The 19,254-nt window shown below is 40.3% G+C and overlaps 1 protein-coding gene and 1 pseudogene across 2 annotated transcripts in view; one reads left to right on the forward strand and one right to left on the reverse strand.

Annotated features, from left to right (window-relative positions):
* The window catches only part of Igsf11 (immunoglobulin superfamily member 11), a 118,579-nt gene that overhangs the window by 59,355 nt on the left and 39,970 nt on the right, over positions 1-19,254 (reverse strand). The window lies entirely within an intron of this gene.
* LOC122098920 lies at positions 735-1,073 on the forward strand (annotated as a pseudogene).

The following is a 19,254-nucleotide window of genomic DNA, read 5'->3' on the forward strand; positions in this document are numbered from 1 at the left end:
TTACCATTTTTACAAACCATTAGATTTTTCTTACACTTGGAGTAACCGGCTTGTTTCATAGGTAACCCACCTATTTAAACGTTCAAATAGAAGATGGGCCAGGTGTTGGAGGCTCATGCCTGTAATCCTAGCTACTCAGGAGGCTGAGATCTTAGGATCACAGTTCAAAGCCAGCCAAGGCAAGTAAAGTCCATGAGACTCTTATCTCCAAGTAACCACCAGAAAACCAGAAATAGTGCTGTGGCTCAAGTGGTAAAGCACTCATCTTGAACTGAACAGCTCAGAGATGGTGCCGAGGCCCAGAGTTCAAACCCCACAATTGACCGCCCCCCTCAAAAAAAGAAGATGGGTGCCAATCACTCATATCTGTAATTCTAGCTACTCAGGATGCTGAGATCTGAAGAATCATGGCTCAAAGTAAGCCCAGGCAGAACATTTTGCTACACTCAAATCTCAAAAAAACAAAAAGGGTAGGCAGCATGGCTCAAACGGTAGAGCAAGCAGAAGACTCTGAGTTCAAACTCCAGTACCTGCCCTCCAAAGAATCACTTTTGAATTATTCCATTCAAAGAAAAAGCTTAACCTAATTTATAACTTGCAAGGACCCATTCAAGTGTCTGAAACTCTTGTTTGGAAATATAGCCTAAAAGTCTATTTCACTCTCAAAATCCCATAGCTAGAGAGAGTGGGATGTCTGGCTTTGAAGCTGATAGCAATGAAAGAGTGAATTTAAAATGGATGATGTTGAGAAAGGCATGAAGATTTTTGTTCACAAGTGTACTTAGTCCCGTAATGTTGAAAAGGCAGGCAAGCACAAGACTGGGCCTAACCTCCATGGTCTGTTTGGTCAAAAGACAGGTCAAGCAGTTGGATTCACTTACAAAGATGCCAACAAGGGCAAAGGTATCATCTGTGGAGATGATACATTGATGGAGTATTTGGAGAATCCCAAAAAGTACATCCTTGGAACAAAAATGATCTTCAATGGCATTAAGAAGAAGGAAAAAAGGGAAGATCTGATAGCTTATCTCAAAAAAAGCTGCAAATGAGTAATAGCCACTGCCTTATTTATTGCAAAACAAATGTCTCATGGCTTTTTAATGTGTACAGTAATTCAATTGATCTCTAATATCATATTTCAGATCATGAATGGCTGACAGAATATTTTTGGATGGTCCTAATTTAAGTAAAACTGGCTTGTGGTTAAGTGAATATGATCTTTTAAAAATACTGTCATTTTCCCCCTTGCAACTTTTCAGCAAGATAGGGAATAATACCATCTCCAAGTCTGTCAAAGATTGGTTTTATATTCAGATTTATAAGGCTAATTATGAGAACATCTTTAAATACTGAGGAAATCCCTTCACCGTTTCAGAATCAAGCAAAAGTAACCTGTTTGAATTTTTGATTATTAACCTGCTAAAGGCAACGGCTTGAAGATGGGGAAGCAACATCCATACTTTTGGTCTTGACTATGTCAATTTAATTAGAATTCACTGCCTCTAAAATCTGCCTTATACTTATTGAAAGGCATTTTAGTGTGCTTATGTATAAATGTTAAATAAAGAATATTTAACACTTGTCAAAAATAATCCTATAGCTCATAGCTAGCCTCAGAATACAATAACAATAGTTCATATGGTTGAGATTGGCAATAGAATGCCCTTAGCATGCTCAACTGTAATATTACTTGGAGGTTAAAAACCACACATGCACCTATGCTGACCACTTCCATATGTACTTACTGAACCCTCACAATTAGCATTAATGAGGTCACTATTGTAATTTCCATTTCCATTTTCCACAGATGAGGAAACAGCTCTAAGGTTAAACGCTGTGGAGCTAAAGCCACATAGTTATCTGTGGCAGAAAAGGGTATGAGAAAGCACATTCCAACTATTTTGCCCTACACCACAAGCTCCTTGATGAGTATGGCTGAGTTATCTGGCTTATCTTAACTGCTTAATTTTATGCAAGCTAAAAATCAGAATGATGTGGTAAGTCTTGCAAAAGATATCTAACTTCTCAGATTTTTTTTTCCATGCTCAAGATTTTGACATTGTGGGAAGGGATGGTAGGGGAAAAACAAAGGAGGGGGTAACAATGCTGGATAGGAAATGTACTCATTACCTTACTCATGTAACTGTAACGTTACTCTCTGTACAGTTATCTTTACAATAAAATAAATAAATAAAATAAAATAAAAAGAATTTGACATTGTGCTTACTAGGCAGCAGAACTAAAAATAAAAATTTCACCTCCATATCATGTATCTTCGGGGTAAGATACAAGGATTTACAGGTTCTGGTTAGTACAAAGGCAACATGAAGAAGCACATCAAACATACCAAGCATCTGTCCACATAAAAAGCAGCCAAACCACATTAATAGCACTCAGATGTAGGTTTAAATTTAAGAAAGTCAAATGAAAAAAACTGCCTTTTCCTATTATTTTTATCTACTTTCTTCTTTTATAGGCTGAGTGTCTATGCAAGCCGACCAGCAAACAAAATCTCCCTCTCCTCTTCCTATCTCCAGGACATCTGGGAACACAGCAGGCTCTGCCTGCCCAGGAGGTGGTAACAGCACCACTCTCTTACTAGCTTCTGTAATTCCACCTACAAGATAAGCAAATAAAGGGAAATGAAAGGAAGAGAAGGTACACTTTCAAGTTAGCTCAGGATTTTGAGAGAGAGGTCGAACTTAACCATATTGCAAGATTCTCACTGAGATAAATTCTAAAAGGTTCTTAACCAAAAATAAATGTCAAGAACATCAAAATTATTAAACTGAAAGGAAAATTAATATATGAAGTCCTTCATGTAAGTGCCCAGATATTTCACTCATCGCTTCCAAGAGAAAAATGTTTATGGAAGCCACTGATAATATGATCTGTGTTAAATTTCTTGTCTAGTTTTTCCACACAGTCTCTACCAACATTTTTTGGTGGATTGATTCTTCAAAACAATCTCACTTTGAACAGCTACTTATCAATCACACAAACCCCAAATCAGCTTTTAAAAACTTAATGAAAGCCTTTCTAAAAGAAACTGCTTCTACCTTCTGCCACCCATCCATCGCTGTGCCACACTGGAACTTCAGCTCTGGCTCTTTGATCCCTGTTTATCAGGTTTCAATTAGATGTTATTTCTTTTTAATTATAATTTTATTATCTTTAAGTAGTTGTACAAAGGGGTTCGCATTCAACAAATCAGTTTATAAGTACAATGCATTTTGACCATTGTCACCCCTTTTGTGACTTCTTAATCTTCTCAACCACCCCACTTTCACACCCATTCTCTTCTCAGCAAATAAGTGATAAGAAAGCAAATGAATAAAGTGAATTTCACTGTTTTCTTTTGTAGAAGTTTGTCTGCTTTGTTTTAATATGCACTGGCAAGAAATGCCGCTGAATAAGGTAGATTCTTGCTTCTTATTCCCACTGAGCACACTGCAATGAGCTTACTGTGATATGGGCTAGCTTCAGGGTCATGACCAGTAGGAAACTGTGTTTTGTTTTGTCTTTGAGAGCCTCTCAACCAACAGAACCTCAGATGTGTTTGCCTTACAAGTAGATTAAGCTCATTATTAGTAAAGATCACTAAAGTTTTTACAATATTAGGTATACTACATATTTTTTACATGTGTAAAAAGATGCCATTTTGTAAGTTATCTGTAAAGAAGGGCATGTGGCCTACTTGTACAAAACAGGTTTTGTGTTCTTCTGTGATTGTGGGGAAACCCAGCGGGCGACTGGGGGAGGTAGTAAAGGAGAACAGAATGAGATTCCTGTGTGCTGAAGCCTCTTGAGTTTCAGTTCCTTCCTTCCCCAGACCTCCAGCCTACTCTGGGCCCCCAAGGAATTATCATAGCCAGAGAGGTCATATGGGGAAAGGAGATACAGCCTCTTCCAACTCTAAGGAGAAAGTCCCTTTGTATGGAAACATCCCTACCACTGAATAAAAAAATTAAAAGCACAGAATGAGACAGGAACCCAGCGTTGTTTCAAACATGAACATCCAACACAGAACGAGAATCTGTAACAAAGCTGTAAGTGTCCAAGAGGTATCTTAATAGTAGAAGATATTTTTTCAGAATTAATAAATATTACCCAACACACAACTGTCTCTTCATCCCTATGATAATTGAGCAAGTGTTGACCTATGATGCCCCATTCTAAAGGCTTCCTCACAAGCATATACTAGTGCATTATAAGCAGTCAGAGTACTTATTTAGCCACCTCTTTGTAAGTGACACTTGAAAAATTAACACCATCAAGCTTTCTAAAAATAGAGCAAATCAGCTTTGTTTTACTTGTCAGACATGCAGAGTACATCCACCCACTGCCTGCTTCTTTAAGTACAAAAGTGCTAGAGATAGTGAATTATATAAAGAATAAAACAAAGATCAAATTCATCTGTTTATACAATGTAAACAGCAATGGCTTCTACCCTATTAATTAACAAATAACCCTTCAGTCTCTAGGCCCCCATATGCTAGTGTTCAATAGAGCACAAGAAAAATATAGAGCATGCCCTTGTTCCTAAGAAGCATATCAATATATTGAGAAAAAGAACTAAAGGCCATGGAACAACAACAACAATAATAATAATAATAATAACATTAGTAATAATCAAGGAACAAATAGCACAATGTAACTAGGGACTAAGTGGTATTATAATTTTTTTTAAACCCAGACTACTATGAGTTTGAAAGCAAAGGTATAAAAAGTAGTTGAATCTGAACTGAACTTTACAAACAGGAAGGGCTTAGACAGGTAAAGAGAGTAAGATGACAACTCAGGTCTGGAAATGAGAGGCTAACAACAGGGGTTGGGGTAGACCCTAACTCTGCAAAACTATGTCCAAGCCATGCCCTCCTGAGAGCCTCCTGGCTGCAAGCTGCAGATGAGAGACGGCGGGGCGAGCAAGACTGCAACAGCCATGGTGGCAAAGCACAAGTTCAGCGGTGCGAGAAGCCAGGTTATTTTTATATAAGTGTCCTGCATTTTTGTTTTGAGGCCCCCATTCTGCTAAATGATAGAACCTCAAGGTAATCTCAGTGCCTGATTTCTCCTTGCTCAGGTTTATATCTAAATTCTACAGGATAATCAAATGCTAGAATCTCGAGTTAAGGAGCAGGAGGTGTGTGAAATCCTTGGGCTTTATTTAAAGAATAATTAAAAAAAAAAAAAGATCTAGCTCTTCCAGCAGCTGGACTACCTAGATGCACCTGAAAGAGATGCTGGGGTCCCACTGCTCCCCAGGGCCAGAGGGTGGGAGTTTTAACAGAGTTAGGACACTAGTAAGTAAATACAGTTAAAGCATTGTTACTCGCAAACCCTTACTGTGAGCACTTCCTATGCCATTCTTCCTTTAAATGTACTTAGATGTTTGGGCATTGGAAAGACTCCTAACTCCCCAATCAACTGCTGGTAAGCCCTTCCCTGAGATGCGATGTCTGAAGAATTGCTATCAAGGCAGCAGCTTCTGTGCCCAAAGAACAACTCCAGCTCCAGAAGGCACTGCCCCAGCAAGCAATTTATACCAGACTTGTGTCACCACAGCTGCCACTTCCACCCCAGCCAAGGAGCTCCCCAGCTGGCCCAGCAGAAGACCTGTGGATGATAATAGAGACTGAGGCATGATTGGTGCAAATGCAACCCTCATTTGCATGAGACTTGATTGGTGCAGACATCCCTGTCACAACTCCTCTAGCAATCTAAGCTCAACACACTTTGTGAGCAGCTGGGAGATACCCTCCCTGGGCTGTCTCTGTCCCTCTGGTGCTGTGATATTATTAGGTCCCAATAAAGACTTTTCTTGAGTACCCTGTGCTACATTTGATTCCCATCATTAGCATTTCATCTGAGCTGGTCACAAGAAGAAACAGTGGCTGGTACCCTCCCCAGTGCTTCCAGGTGGCAGAGCATCAGTGGGAGCCATTTCAACCCTGTCCCTCCCATGAAAGTGACATAGTGGAGGCTCCCACAACAGCGAGGAATATTGGTATAGTTAGAGCCACCACCTGCAGCATGAACAGAACTAACATCAGGACAACAGGCCTTCCATGGCAATAGTGGTAAAGAAGCCACCTCAGTGGTAGTGACAGTGATGGGGGGAAGGGGAGAAGAAGACTTGAAAGAGTGATGGAGGCTCAGAAAGAATGACATTGCCCCATTTGTTAGGAAATGGAAAGGCTTGGAAAAAATTATATTAAGTGAAGTAAGCCAGGCCCAAAGAAACATAGGACCCATGGTTTCCCTTATTTGCAATATCTAGTATAGGTATGAGTCAAGCGGAAAAAGTCAGAGAATGTGATGTTAGGAAAACGAACCCTCAAATATGTATTTTAATGGTTTTGTTTCTTTCATGCATGTGTTTCTAACGCATTTATAATATTATTTCTTTGTTGCTTTGTATGTCCCTCCCCCACAGTGTAACCCCCGCTTTCACTATATTTGATGTCAGTATAACATGTGGAGGAGACGGGGACAAACAAGTCGTTTAAGGATTCAGGTGGACCTGTTGCAACAATGAGAAGTACAAAATGTCATGTCAAAACCAGCTTTACAATGTCGGTGGGGGGGGGGGGGAGGGGGGGTATGATTGGGTGGGGGGGAGGGGGGAGGCTGGGAAAGGAGGTGAAGGGTAAACAAAGGAGGAGGCTGCAATGCTTGGTAAGAAATGTATGCATTTTCCTGCCCATGTAATTGTAACCCCTCTGTACAGTATGTTCTCAATTAAAATAAAATAAAATTAAAAAAAAAAAAAAGAGTGATGGAGGCAATCAGGGACAGAAGAAATAGAGCAAGGGAGAGAGTGAAGACTGTGAAGCCGGGGGGAGTCTGTCAAGTACTCCTGACCAAGCCCAATACAAGAGCTGTAACATTCTTGAGACCAGCCCCCAAGTCTTCACACCCCATGTTGCCAGGCCCAGACCCATCTCTGACATACCTAGACCCTTCCTTCCTCCTCCTCATCCCTGCCATATACATTCTGCAAGTCTGGTTCTCTCTTGCCTGTCCACACCCTACTGGGCACACAAGTATCTCCTCATTGACACTAAAGGAAAGGGATCCTTGCTGTGAGAATTGTCCCTAGTTCCTCTACCTGGACCGCTGCCTCTACTCCCCTGTTCCCCAGGCATGCCAGGAGCACAGAGCATGGATCTCTACGTCACTACAAAGCTCTTCTTTTCTGAGGACATGAAGAACTGATTTGGATTCTTGTGGGTCAGTTCCCCTCGTACTTGGAACTACACATAAAACTCTAAATTCAAGAAACTGGCTCTTGTAATATGGGATATGCTGTGTTTATGTTTTACTGGGGAAAAAATGTTGGATTTCCGAAAGAAAAAGTGAGCGTAAAAGAAGATGATAGGAAAGGGAACTGGCCACACCTCCAACTGTAATCACATCAAGCTAAGTAGGGTGCAAAGAGGTTGTGAATGCAGAATAAGCAGGGAAATGTAAAGATACGGGAAGAAAAATCTAGCAATGAGAGGATGTAAATTCACTCTCTGGTTTCCCACCTTTAAGATGAGCACAGCACAAGCACCATCAAAACAGAAGCCAGTTTGCACTGCAAAGATTTTTCAGTTGGCTTTGAATTGTGTTCATGTGTTCATGTCCTCAGAAAAGTAGAGCTTTGTAGTGACACAGAGATCCATGTTCTGTGCCCCTGGCATGCCTGGGGAACAGTGGAGTAGAGACAGCTGCCCAGGAAGAGGAACTAGGGACAGTTCTCACAGCAATGAGGAGATACTTGTGTGCCCAGTAGGGTGTGGACAGCCAAGAGAGAACCAGACTTGCAGAAAGTATATGGTAGGGATGAGGAGGAGGAAGGAGGGATCTAGGTATGGGTCTGGACCTGTGTCAGCTAGGATGGCAACATGGGGTGTGAAGACTTAGGGGTTGGTCTCAAGAATGTTACAGCTTTTGTACTGGGTTTGGTCAGGAGCATTTGACAGACTCACCCAGCCTTCATTTTATAGTTTAAGATGGTATAAAATAGCAGCAAAGGGAGCCAGGTACAATGAAGCACTCCTCTAATTCCAGCACTCAAGAAACTGAGGCAGAAATATCCTAAAATCAAGGCTAGCCTGAGCTACATTTGAGACCCTGTCTCAGAAAAATAGTAATAATAATAATAACACAGCAAGATAAATATAATAAAATAGCAGCAAAGGGATTCAAATGTTATTTTAGGAGTTGGTACTATTGAGTTGTTTCTTAGTAAATACTCACTGTTACCATCTTCAAAGACAAATTTTTTTTAACAGTTTTAATAAAGATAAATACAACTGATCTTATTTTATTTAGAAGTTTTTTTTAAAAATCTTAAAATCTGGTCTCTTATTTCCTAGGAATAAGTACCTGGGTTATTTATTCTCTAAAAAATAATAATAAACTATTTGGGTGAATAAAAGACCAAAATCAGTGCTGTGGTATGTCTGTAGTTGGGCAGCTGGTCCAGGTAGCCAGCACTGTGGCTGACAAAGAGGAGGCGCCAGTGATACATGCTCTGGCAAAAAAGCCTAGAGAAAATTACAGGTGCTCTGGACCATAGATGTACTAATGCTGCCTGACCGGATCTCTCTGCCAATCGAGTTCTCCATCCATCATGGACGCATGAGGAAAACCTAACATTCAGATCTTCTCATCTTGAATTCACAAAAATTATTGGTGATTTAATCCTGTCCATTTGATATTAAAGAAAATGCTAGGAATAAGCCCTCAAATCTCAAGCCTAGATCAAGATTTAATAAGAAGAAGCCCTAAAGCATAAAGTACCAGACTTCCTTTTCTATGGTCTTGTGAAATTTTCCTGATTAGTATTTGCTTTCAATATGCAGAAACAAAACTAGAATTTTAATTAAATATCTTTTATTAAATGTATATATGGTACTGACAGTATGTTAGCTTAAACATGTCATCCTTTATTCTTAATTTATCAGAATGTTTAGGTACAATGACTTTAAAAGATAGGGAATGAGGATAGCCATTTCTTCTGTCTAGCAACTATACTTTATTTTCCACTTTCCTTCCAATCACTTCTACTTAAATAAGAAAATATATTTTAGGATCAAGAGCAAGGCACAGCTGAGCACTGGTAGCTCAAGCCTATACTCTTAAGCTACTTATTCAGCCGAGATCCAGAGCATTGTGGTTCAAAGCTAGCTGGAGCAGAAAAGTCTATGAAGTCATTTCAATGATAACAAGCAAAATTCTGGGATGGGGGCATGGGTCAAGTGGAACATTTCAATTTACTCAAATTAAAAATATTAAACTATATTTCATCTCATTTCTGCCTTTCCAACTTAATTCTTTTTATGTTTTCCAATAAACGTATAACCTCCTAACCTTAACGCTATCTAGGAACACTAACTTCTTACTCTTGAAGTATGTATGGTCGTCTCTCCTTGCTTAAATGCAGATTCCATAGGGAAAGAATCTTTTTCTTCCTACATTAGAAAATACTACTCAACAGCTAGCTTTTTTAGCTACTTAGTTAATTATTGTTAAATGTATACAGACTTCAACTTAATGACTTTAAGAGGTAATTCAAGGATGAATAAGACATTTTCAGAATAGGTAGCCTAGAATCTCACAATCATAAAGCAAAATTAGGTTTTCAATGTCCCCTGAAGAGCCAAAGAAGTGGACACTGTTAATAAAGAATTAATATTTCTTCTTTAATAATGTATATACTATGCCATAAAATAAAATGTTGAAATCTGAAACTTTCAGCCTAAGACCTGGGTGAGTTTCAAGTAAAGATAAAAGGTTCTAGGAAAGACAACAACGTGACTCTTGTCTACTAGCAATGAGGATTTCCATATTTCGCCTCTCTTTCTCCCTCTCTACCTCCCTTAGCCCCCTTCCCTGCCTCTCTGGCAGAACTGAAGTCTGAACTTAGAGCCTCAGGCAGTCTCTTTGAGCCCTCCATTTTTGGTGTGTCTTTTTTTTTCCCTATTGTTCACTCTTGATCTTTTGTCTCTAGTGTATTGCTCTTTTTGCTGCTCTCTCTTACCAGGATCTTTCATGGGGCACATGCTGCTCCCAGCAGAGAGCAGACAGAGCTTGTCATATGCAGAGACAGAAGCCAGGCCTTTCCTACCCACCAGCATATGCCAAGCCCAGCAGTGGCCTGGCACACATAAATGAGTCCTGATCTGAATTGAGCAAGGCATAAACAACCCTAGAATTAACCGTTCTGTATCAGGCCCTGGACATACACCCAGAAGTGGAATGCATTCAGTGCATCCAGGATAATTCCCCTCAAAATGAAAGAAATTGGTTTCTTGGTCAAGTGCCTAAGTCAAAAATTTGGTGCCTTGGAATTTGGTGACAGCAGGGCTCTGACCGAAGATTAAACAGAGGGATGTAATAAAGATCCCAGTCAATTCTTTAAGCTGACTTGTCTGAGTTCCCAAAGACCCGGTGCCACAGCGATTTGAAATTCAAAACAAGTGAGCCATCTTGACTTCTCAAATTTCTTGTACTTCCAAAGACCTGTGCTTCAGTCACTACTACCAGCATATGGGCATCCAACTACCACGAACAACTATGCTGAGCTCTGTAAGAGACAGTAAGTAGTAGGATACAGTTAGGATAATGAGACCAGGTTCTCTTGGGAGAACCAAGGAGAAGGGCAGACTAGAAAAGGGCAAGGGAATGTGTAGAGAAGCAGAGCTGAGTATGAACATTTTAAAGACATGGAAGACACTTGACTGTCTGCAAACAGGACTCAGTCAGGAAAGCTATAGAAGATAAAATAGTTTAGTGTGCTTCCAGTTCATCTAATATGTCTGAATAAGAATCTGGCACTGTGGACAATACAAGTCTTTGATAAAGTGCTTGAATGAAAAAGATACAAGGACAGAATGGTATATTGTAAAAAAAAAAAAAAAAAAATACAACTGGTGGCCTACCACAGTTAGGTTGACTTGGAGTCAATACTGACCTGAGAAGATCAGCTGGAAGAATAACATAATGGCTCAGATTCACTATTCTCACTGAGAATCACCACTGGTGTACCAGCAACTGAAATGAAGAAAAGTAGGTCGAGAAAAAAGCAAAGCTGTCAGTTCTTATAAGAAGCCCTTCCAGGTTGTGGAATGACACACAGTCCTAGGAGAACACGGAGCACTCTCACATCTGCCCTAGCGATCCCATAGTGGCCCAACACATGTGTAGTTACAGTGTCTTATCTCCTAGCCTTATTCAGCATGAAAATCACAGTCACATGACTGGCTTCCCAAAAGAGAACTTCGCAAAGCTGTAACTTTGCCTTCTTCCTTCTTTTCTCCAATCTGCACAGATTCAAAACTCCATTAATATGGAGCCAAGTTTCCATCATTATTACAACACTACAGAGCCTATCTTCTGTCTTCCATTCTACCATCTTTCTTCTTTACTACCTCTGAATTTAAAAAACAAATGTACTTGTCAGGAGACCTAGTTTCTATGATGAGAATAAGCAACATTACAAGATAACAGAAATGGTTTGCCTTTCTCCTTTTCCTAGCTTCAATGTTTCTCCGTTTCCATAAGTTTACCTAAAAGATTAGGCCATTAATCTCGAGCCTCTCAAAACAAGCCTAGAAATAGCTCAGCCCACTTTCCAAGACCAATATGTGGCACAAGCCTCATCCTAATTGCTCTAATTACATGAAGAACATAATGAGATGCTGCAGCAGATGGCTGCAGATTAAGTCCCACAGAAAAGACATTCTCTCTGTCGCCTCTTATTGAAAAGAAAAATTTAAATGCAATCATTTGTTCACAAAGTCTAATGTATTTTAGTGTTTGCCCACTTGTCTGTGTCCTTCAGTAGTACCTTTCCTTTAAAAAAAAAGAATTCACTCATTGTAAGTGACAAACTTGTAATCCTGTTTAATGAAAACCCCTCAAAAGGTAACACCGATAGTTCACATAGTGAATCATTTATTTCCACAAACCTGTATGGTCGTCTCAAAGATATGCTCTGTTAAACATACAGAGTGGGGAAATCTTATCATCCTATCTAAATCATTGCTAACCAAACTTTGCACATCTGTAAATGTAATGGCAGTCCATCCAGATGCAATGTCAAATTTCCAACTACCCTTTTAACTATCATCCCTTCAAATTCAATATTCAAAACTAGTGAATGTTTTCTCCTTAAAATCAAGTTTGTTATCCAGGCAAAATAGTATATGCTTGAAATCCCAGCATTCAGGAGGCCATGGCAGGAAGATCACAGGTACAAGACTAGTCTGGCCTACCTACAGAAATTCTATTTCATCAAAACAGTTGTCCCCCAATCTTTTATTTTGTGTTATTAACAACAAGTTCAACTATTTCTTCTGGTGCTGTTGGGTCTGTACAATCAGACAAAGTCTTTAAGGTATGACCCTCAAAACTACCATCATCCTTGAAGCTCCCTTACCCACTCTTGAGACTGCAAAGGAGATTATCTACCACTGCTATTACACTGTGATCTGCAGCTCCCAGAAAGTCCCCCAAAGTGAGGACAGAACTCCTCATACCAGAGAAGCTAGAGACAGAAACAAAGTTGTCACCCTAGTGTGAGGACTGAGGACATTCTGAAACTAGACAGGGGTCACTTTGTCCCTAACGATATAAGTCTCTGACTTTATTTATAATATTATCTATATTCTGATTGTTCATGCATACCAAAGTTTCTACTGCCCTGATGTCTACAAGGTAACACAGGAGAGAGTAAAAATTGCAGAAGGTCTACCTTCCTCCAAATCCCCCCCCCCAAGAAAAAAAAAACCCACCCAATAGAACACTCAAACCTCAGATTCAGAAATTGCTTTCCATGATCCTACCTTTCAAAACTAGTGATAACTTCTCCAAGAACTGAACTTCCTATCACCTTCCTCTGTAGAAAAATAAAAGAGCCGGGCACTGGTGGCTCACACCTGTAATCTTAGCTACTCAGGAGGCTGAGATCTGAGGATCCCAGTTCAAAGCCAGCCCAGGCAAGAAACTCTGTGAGACTCTTATCTCCAAAAAACCACCAAAAAACCAGAAGTGGCACTGTGGCTTCAGTGGTAGAGCACTCACCTTGAGCTGAAGAGCTGAGGTACAGTGCCCAGGCCTTGAGTTCAAGCCCTATGACTAACCAAAAAAAAAAAAAAGGATTTTATCAGCTGCTCTGATGCTGAATACCAGCATCAATCACTTCAAGAAAATTTGAGAAGCATTTTTTATTTTTAATATATATATTTTTTGTAAAGATACTGTAGTATCTGATTTTCTCCCTTCTTTTGTATGTTCTTCCCCCATGGATAACCCCTGTTTTCTGTATTTGATTCAAGTGCTCTGCATCTTGTATATACATTTTTCTAATTTGGGGAGGGGAAGGGAAAAAACAAAATGCTGAAACAAGGACACAGGCTGGCCCATTGTAACAATGAGATGTACGAGAAGCATGGTTTTTCTGGGGGGTTTTGGGAGTTTTTCTTTTTTTTGGGTCCGGTTGTGGGGTCTGAACTCTGGGCCTGGGTGCTGTCCCTCAGCTCTTCAGCTCAAGGCTAGCGCTCTACCACTTGAGCCACAGTGCCACTTCCTGCTTTTTTTCTTTTTCTTATGTGGTGCTGAGGAATCGAACCCAGGGCCTCATGCATGCAAGGCAAGCCTCTACCACTGAGCTACCTTCCCAGCCCAAAAAGCATGTTTTAACTTCACATTTTTCCCAAAAGAAAGCACAGAGAACACAAAGGACATAGGAGCAATAATCAAATAATGCTACAGATTGATTCTTTTTCACATATCAGCTTAACTCAATAATAAATGAAGTTGACCTTCAACATTTAAGTAAGAACACTTAATATCTTATTTGTATTTTTCTTTCTCTTTATTCTTGTATTTCTTTGCTCATCTATGTAATGAATTAACCTAAAAAAACAAGTATGAAGACCCTAAAAGAAAAAAAACGTTACGGAAAATATTTTAAGATGTCATGTCATAAAGTTTGGTCAGGTGTTCAAAGATACTTGAAAACTCACTTCCTAAGAATGAAAGTCATTTACCATCTTGTGTGGCACACAGGGGAAGCAGAGGAACTTTGGGACAATGATTTTCATTGTGTCCCTCACCAGATTTCTCCCAACACATCATTTGACTGTGTTTCTGTGTGAACCAAGCAGTATCTACTTCCTTCACTATAGTGAGTTCTTATTTTATGTTGCCGTGGTATCTCTTAAATATATTTCAGATTGTCTCCTATCAAAAGAAAAGTGTAGCACTTTGACATAGGTTCTGGTCCTCTATGTCCTCCCAGTTCCTCGTTCATCAAGCCAGATGTCTGTCTTACACTACTTCCTCCTGGTTACCTCCTTCCTCTAGGAATGCAAGATACAATGGTATGGCTCCACTGACCTCTATGCCTCACGTTTCTTCCTTGTTTGTACAAACCCTGAAGCTATCTTCCAAATAGAATCCACTTCAACATCACCTTGGGAATCTATCATCTCAATATATGTTCTCCACAGTCTCCATTATGAAAGCTCTGGCTCATAAATGACACAAATCACTTCTATTTGTTGTCTGCCAGTTAGGATAAGCACATGGCACTGATATAACTATAAGAAAGGTGGGAAAATGTAGCCTCTGTAAGACTCTAAGTTAATAAGTGGGATTCAATTCAAACGATGTGTTAGAAAATACACTATGCCATACTGCTTCTCAAATATGTAAGACATACACCTAGGCACTGCTAAGGGCCCTGACCTTCAGATATCTATAAAGATGGTATATAAAAGAATTTAGATGAGGGGCTGGGAAGGTGGATCAGTGGTACAGTGCTTGCCTTGCATGCATGAGGCCCTGGGTTCGATTCCTCAGCACCACATAAGCAAAAAGAAAAAAGTTGGAAGTGGCGCTGGGGCTCAAGTAGTAGAGCACTAGCCTTGAGCTGAAGAGCTAAGGGAGAGCGCCCAGGCCCAGAGATCAGGCCCCACAACCGGACCCCAAAAAAAAAAAAAAAGAAAAGAAAAGAATTTAGATGAATCTACTCATCTTGAGAATATACAAGAAGTAACGCTGAGAAAAAAAATTTAAGTATTTTTACTTTGTTATATGACAGGTACCGTTATAGATACATATGTCTCATCCAAGCATGAAAGCATTTCAAAAAGGTAGATATTATTATCCCAGTTACATAAATGAGAAAGTAGACTCACAAGAATTAAATAATCCCACTCAGATGTAGAATTTAAATCAAACCAATTTGACGTCAAAGCCCATATAATTTTCCACTGCACCTTACTGAATATATATGTATGTATGTAGGTAGGTAGGTATATATCCAAGTCCAAAAATCACCTGACCAGAAGTCTAACTGCATTCATCTTATTTATTTGTAGCTAAATTTTATTTTGGGAAAAACTAACAATTAAAGCTGCTGAAAATGAAATGAATCCACAAGAAAAGGAGTTTCATCCTGTAGCTGTAACTATGAATACTGAACAAATAAACTTTGATTAGGGTGGCAACTATGACTGTATCCAGAATAGTTTTACTTAATGGATAGAAGAATTTTTTAAAGAGAGAGAGAGAGAGACAGACAGACAGACAGACAGACACTTCCTCCATGTGACTCTGAAAATGAGTCAGGGTAAACAAATGAAAAATTATGTTCTAAAGAGAAAAGAGGAGTGTTGTGAATCATGAAAAAAGATAACTGAACAGCTAAAGAGCATGGAGACACAAAGAAAAATAAGAAACAGGCAACAACATCAGCCATGGTTCTCTGGGAGAGAGAGCCCAAGTGACAGCCACAGACTGGCAGACAGGAGATTGGCAGCTCTAATCAAAGGATAAGCACTTGCAAGCTCCTGTAAGATTTAAGTCCAGTGGAGGGGAGGGGATGGTGAGTCAGAGCCTCCTCCTGCACAACAGGACAGCATTGGAGAAGAAGTTTATTTTCTCACTCCCTGTATCCCTGGGAGCTATAGCTAGGTGTCATCTTGACAGAACCAACTGTTTCACCCTGAGCTACTCTGGGTACCAAAATAAGTGCCCAGTACTTATTTTCATGGGTGGGAGAGGACATGTAGAGGTGACCATGTAGAAGACAGCAGTTTTGCATGGACCTGCGGAGAAATCTAACAGAGTGCTTAGACAGTGAAGGGCAGGGAGGCTGAAGATCTTGCCTTCTGTGGCAACAAGCAAGCCTCCTCACCTGAGGATCACTGTGGAAATGCAACAAGCCCACAGCTGACAGAGTGCCTGGCCTCTGGCGCTTCCTCCAGGCTGCAAATGGTTTAGAGCCAGGCAGGACTGAGAACTCTAAGCAGTTTCCCTAGCCCTCCTCCTTCCTGCAAGGTGCTTAACTGCTGGGTGAGGTATAAAATAGAGGAAGTAAGTAGAGACTGGTAGGTAGAGTAGCGGACCCCATGGTTCTATCCAGTGTAGAATTCAATCTGCTGCATCCGTTCTTTCAACACATTCAGGGAACAACCTGAGACTGGGATTCTAGATGAGAAGACAAGGAATGAGTAGGGAAGAATCAAACACTACCAAAAAGAGAACAAAATGGCAAGAGTTAGTACATACCTTTCAATCATAACTTTGAAGGTCTAAAGTCTCAATTCTCACTGAAATGACACAGATTGGCAATTAAATGCAATTCACAATCATTTGTTGCCTTAAAATCCACTTCCCTGGCAAAGACAAACACAGACTTAAAATGAAAAGATAGGAAAAGATTTTCCAATAAAGTAGCCAAGAGTAGCTATACTTATATATAACAAAACAGACTTAAAACCAAAATTGTTCAAAAGAGATTAAGGTCACCTCATAAATAATGAAGGAAACAATCCATCAAGAGAATGTAACAACTGTAAACATATATCTACTGGAGATCACTGCTGCACCCAATTTCACACAATGACCATGGCTAATTCACAAAAACACAAACAGATGACAATAAACTGTAATGCTGATGAGAGGATCATTTTTAAAGTTAATAGACAAACCATAAAGAAATCCCAGCTACTTAGGAGGATAGAATCAGGAAGATTAAAGTTCTGCTCAAGCAAAAAAGGTCATGTGATCCCACCCCAATCAACAAGCTGGGTATAATGGTACTCACTTGTCATCCCCACTACACAGAAACATAAATAGGAGGAGTATGGTCCAGGTCAGCCTGGGCATAAACACAGAAGCATACTGGAAAAATATACATTAATAAAGGCTCAGGTGGTGGAGTGCCTGTCTAGCACAAGGCGCTGAGCTCAAACCCTAGTGCTGAAGAGCGAGGGAGGAAAGGGGAGAGGGGGAGGGGCGGGGAGAGGGGGAGGGGCGGGGAGAGGGAGAGGTTTTCTAAGGCCTCACAAAATAACATGAAATCTATACTCCTTGCTAGAAAATGAAGGGAAAAGGCTAAAGATCATCCAAAACTTTCAGAGCAGCAAAAATTTGAAGTGACTGGCAGGTGTCATTCAGTGACACTTTTATTCTGACCTAATACTATGGAGGCCCAAAGAGGGAGAAGCAGGATGAGTCAGGTGAGAAGACTAAGGCTACTGCGGCTCAGGCATTAGTTCTTATCCCATTTACAGCCAAGGGAATACATCCTGGGGGGGGGGGGGGGGGGAGGGGGCGCAGGGGAGGGGGCGCTGTAAGAGTTCCTAACCATTTTCTTTAAACTTCTCTCTGGAACTAATGATGAAATAACAGTAAAACTGGTGACGGTAATAAACTGCTCTGAGACACTTCTAGAGTCATGAGCAGATATGCTGAGCCTTTAAATTGCAGCTTGGAGTTATGTAAAAATACCATATTAAAATTTAACACCCTTCAAAATTCAATCTTATTTAATTTCAAGGCTGTATTTCAAACTAAAAGGCAATATTCTGTCTCTATTAAAGGAGAACTGAGGTGGGAGGAAAAAGAAATCTACTGGACAATTTTAGTGGCAGCTTCATTTGTGGTACTTTATAAATTTGTCTCTGTCACAATGTTAGGACAAAGGTGCCATTTTGCTTGCTGCTAATATCATTATCATCAATTAAGGTAAAAAGCTGCAGTTCTGGCCCTGATCTCTGACAAGCCCTACAGCAGAACAAATTCAATTTGTATAAAGCTGAATTTATCTTTCTCCCACGGCTGATCTTTTATTTACCATTCCAATTAGAAGCATCTAAAAGAGGAGCCTAAGAAAAATCCCTCTTGGCTCCTTCATCCTTACAATGCAGCGATCACAGATCTTACCTCCTAAATTACTCGGGTGGTCTCCTTCTCTTCACCCCTCCCTCATCACCTCTCCTCTGACCCTCTGCACAGCCTCCTAACATCCTCCCCATCCTCTTGGCGTGTGTCTCTCTCTTCCACATGCTCTGTGCCCGCAGCATACGAGTGGTGCAAATTTGATCCTGTCACAGCCCAGTACTGAGTCTTGGAATGAATGGTGCCCATTCTCTCTAGCTTCTTAGCATGACAAAATGGCTTCATGAGCTGGCCATTGACAGTTTCTTCTTCCCTTCTTGCCACCTCGCACTCCACATCGTAGCAAGCCTGGACTACTTGCCGTACTCTCATTATACTCATACTCACTACATTACTACACACTCCTTACTTCATACTTACCTTCCTTCACGCAAGTTCTCTATTGGAATAGACTCTCCCTCATCATGGTTCAAAAAGCTCTTCTTTCCATTCCTTCCCTGACTTTTTGCCACCCCTCACTCACTTCCTCTCCTTGGATAGAACAAGTCCCTCTCACAGTATTGTATAGCACTCTGGCCATCAGCACCCACCAGACCTCATGGGAAGGCCTGTTTACTTATCTGAATGACTCATCAGACCGCTAACCAGCAACACAAGTTATCTTTTTGACCCACAGTGCCTGATGTACAATAAATACTTACGGAACTAGAATGGATTTCATTAGGTAAGTGCCTCAACTTCCACTTGATGCTATTTGTAACTTTTTTTTCTTCATTTTTAATAGAGACATATGCAAGGAACTTATAATAAATATTTTAAAGGATGAATGTGACAGGAAAATAGGCAGGAACATTCACTGAGGCCCTCTCAGGTTAGCAGCCCACTGTACCAAGTGCACACTTCCACCACGTTATTTAATATTTAAAGTAGTCACTGAGGTAAGTCGCATCATGACTGTATCCTAAAGAAGAAACTACAGGGCTGGGAAGGTGGCTCAGTGGTAGAGCACTTGCTTTGCATGCCTGAGGCCCTGGGTTCGATTCCTTAACACCACATAAACAAAAAGAA

The sequence above is a fragment of the Dipodomys spectabilis genome, unplaced genomic scaffold (assembly GCF_019054845.1).
Source record: "Dipodomys spectabilis isolate Male_0828 unplaced genomic scaffold, ASM1905484v1 ptg000017l, whole genome shotgun sequence".
NCBI lineage: Eukaryota > Metazoa > Chordata > Mammalia > Rodentia > Heteromyidae > Dipodomys > Dipodomys spectabilis.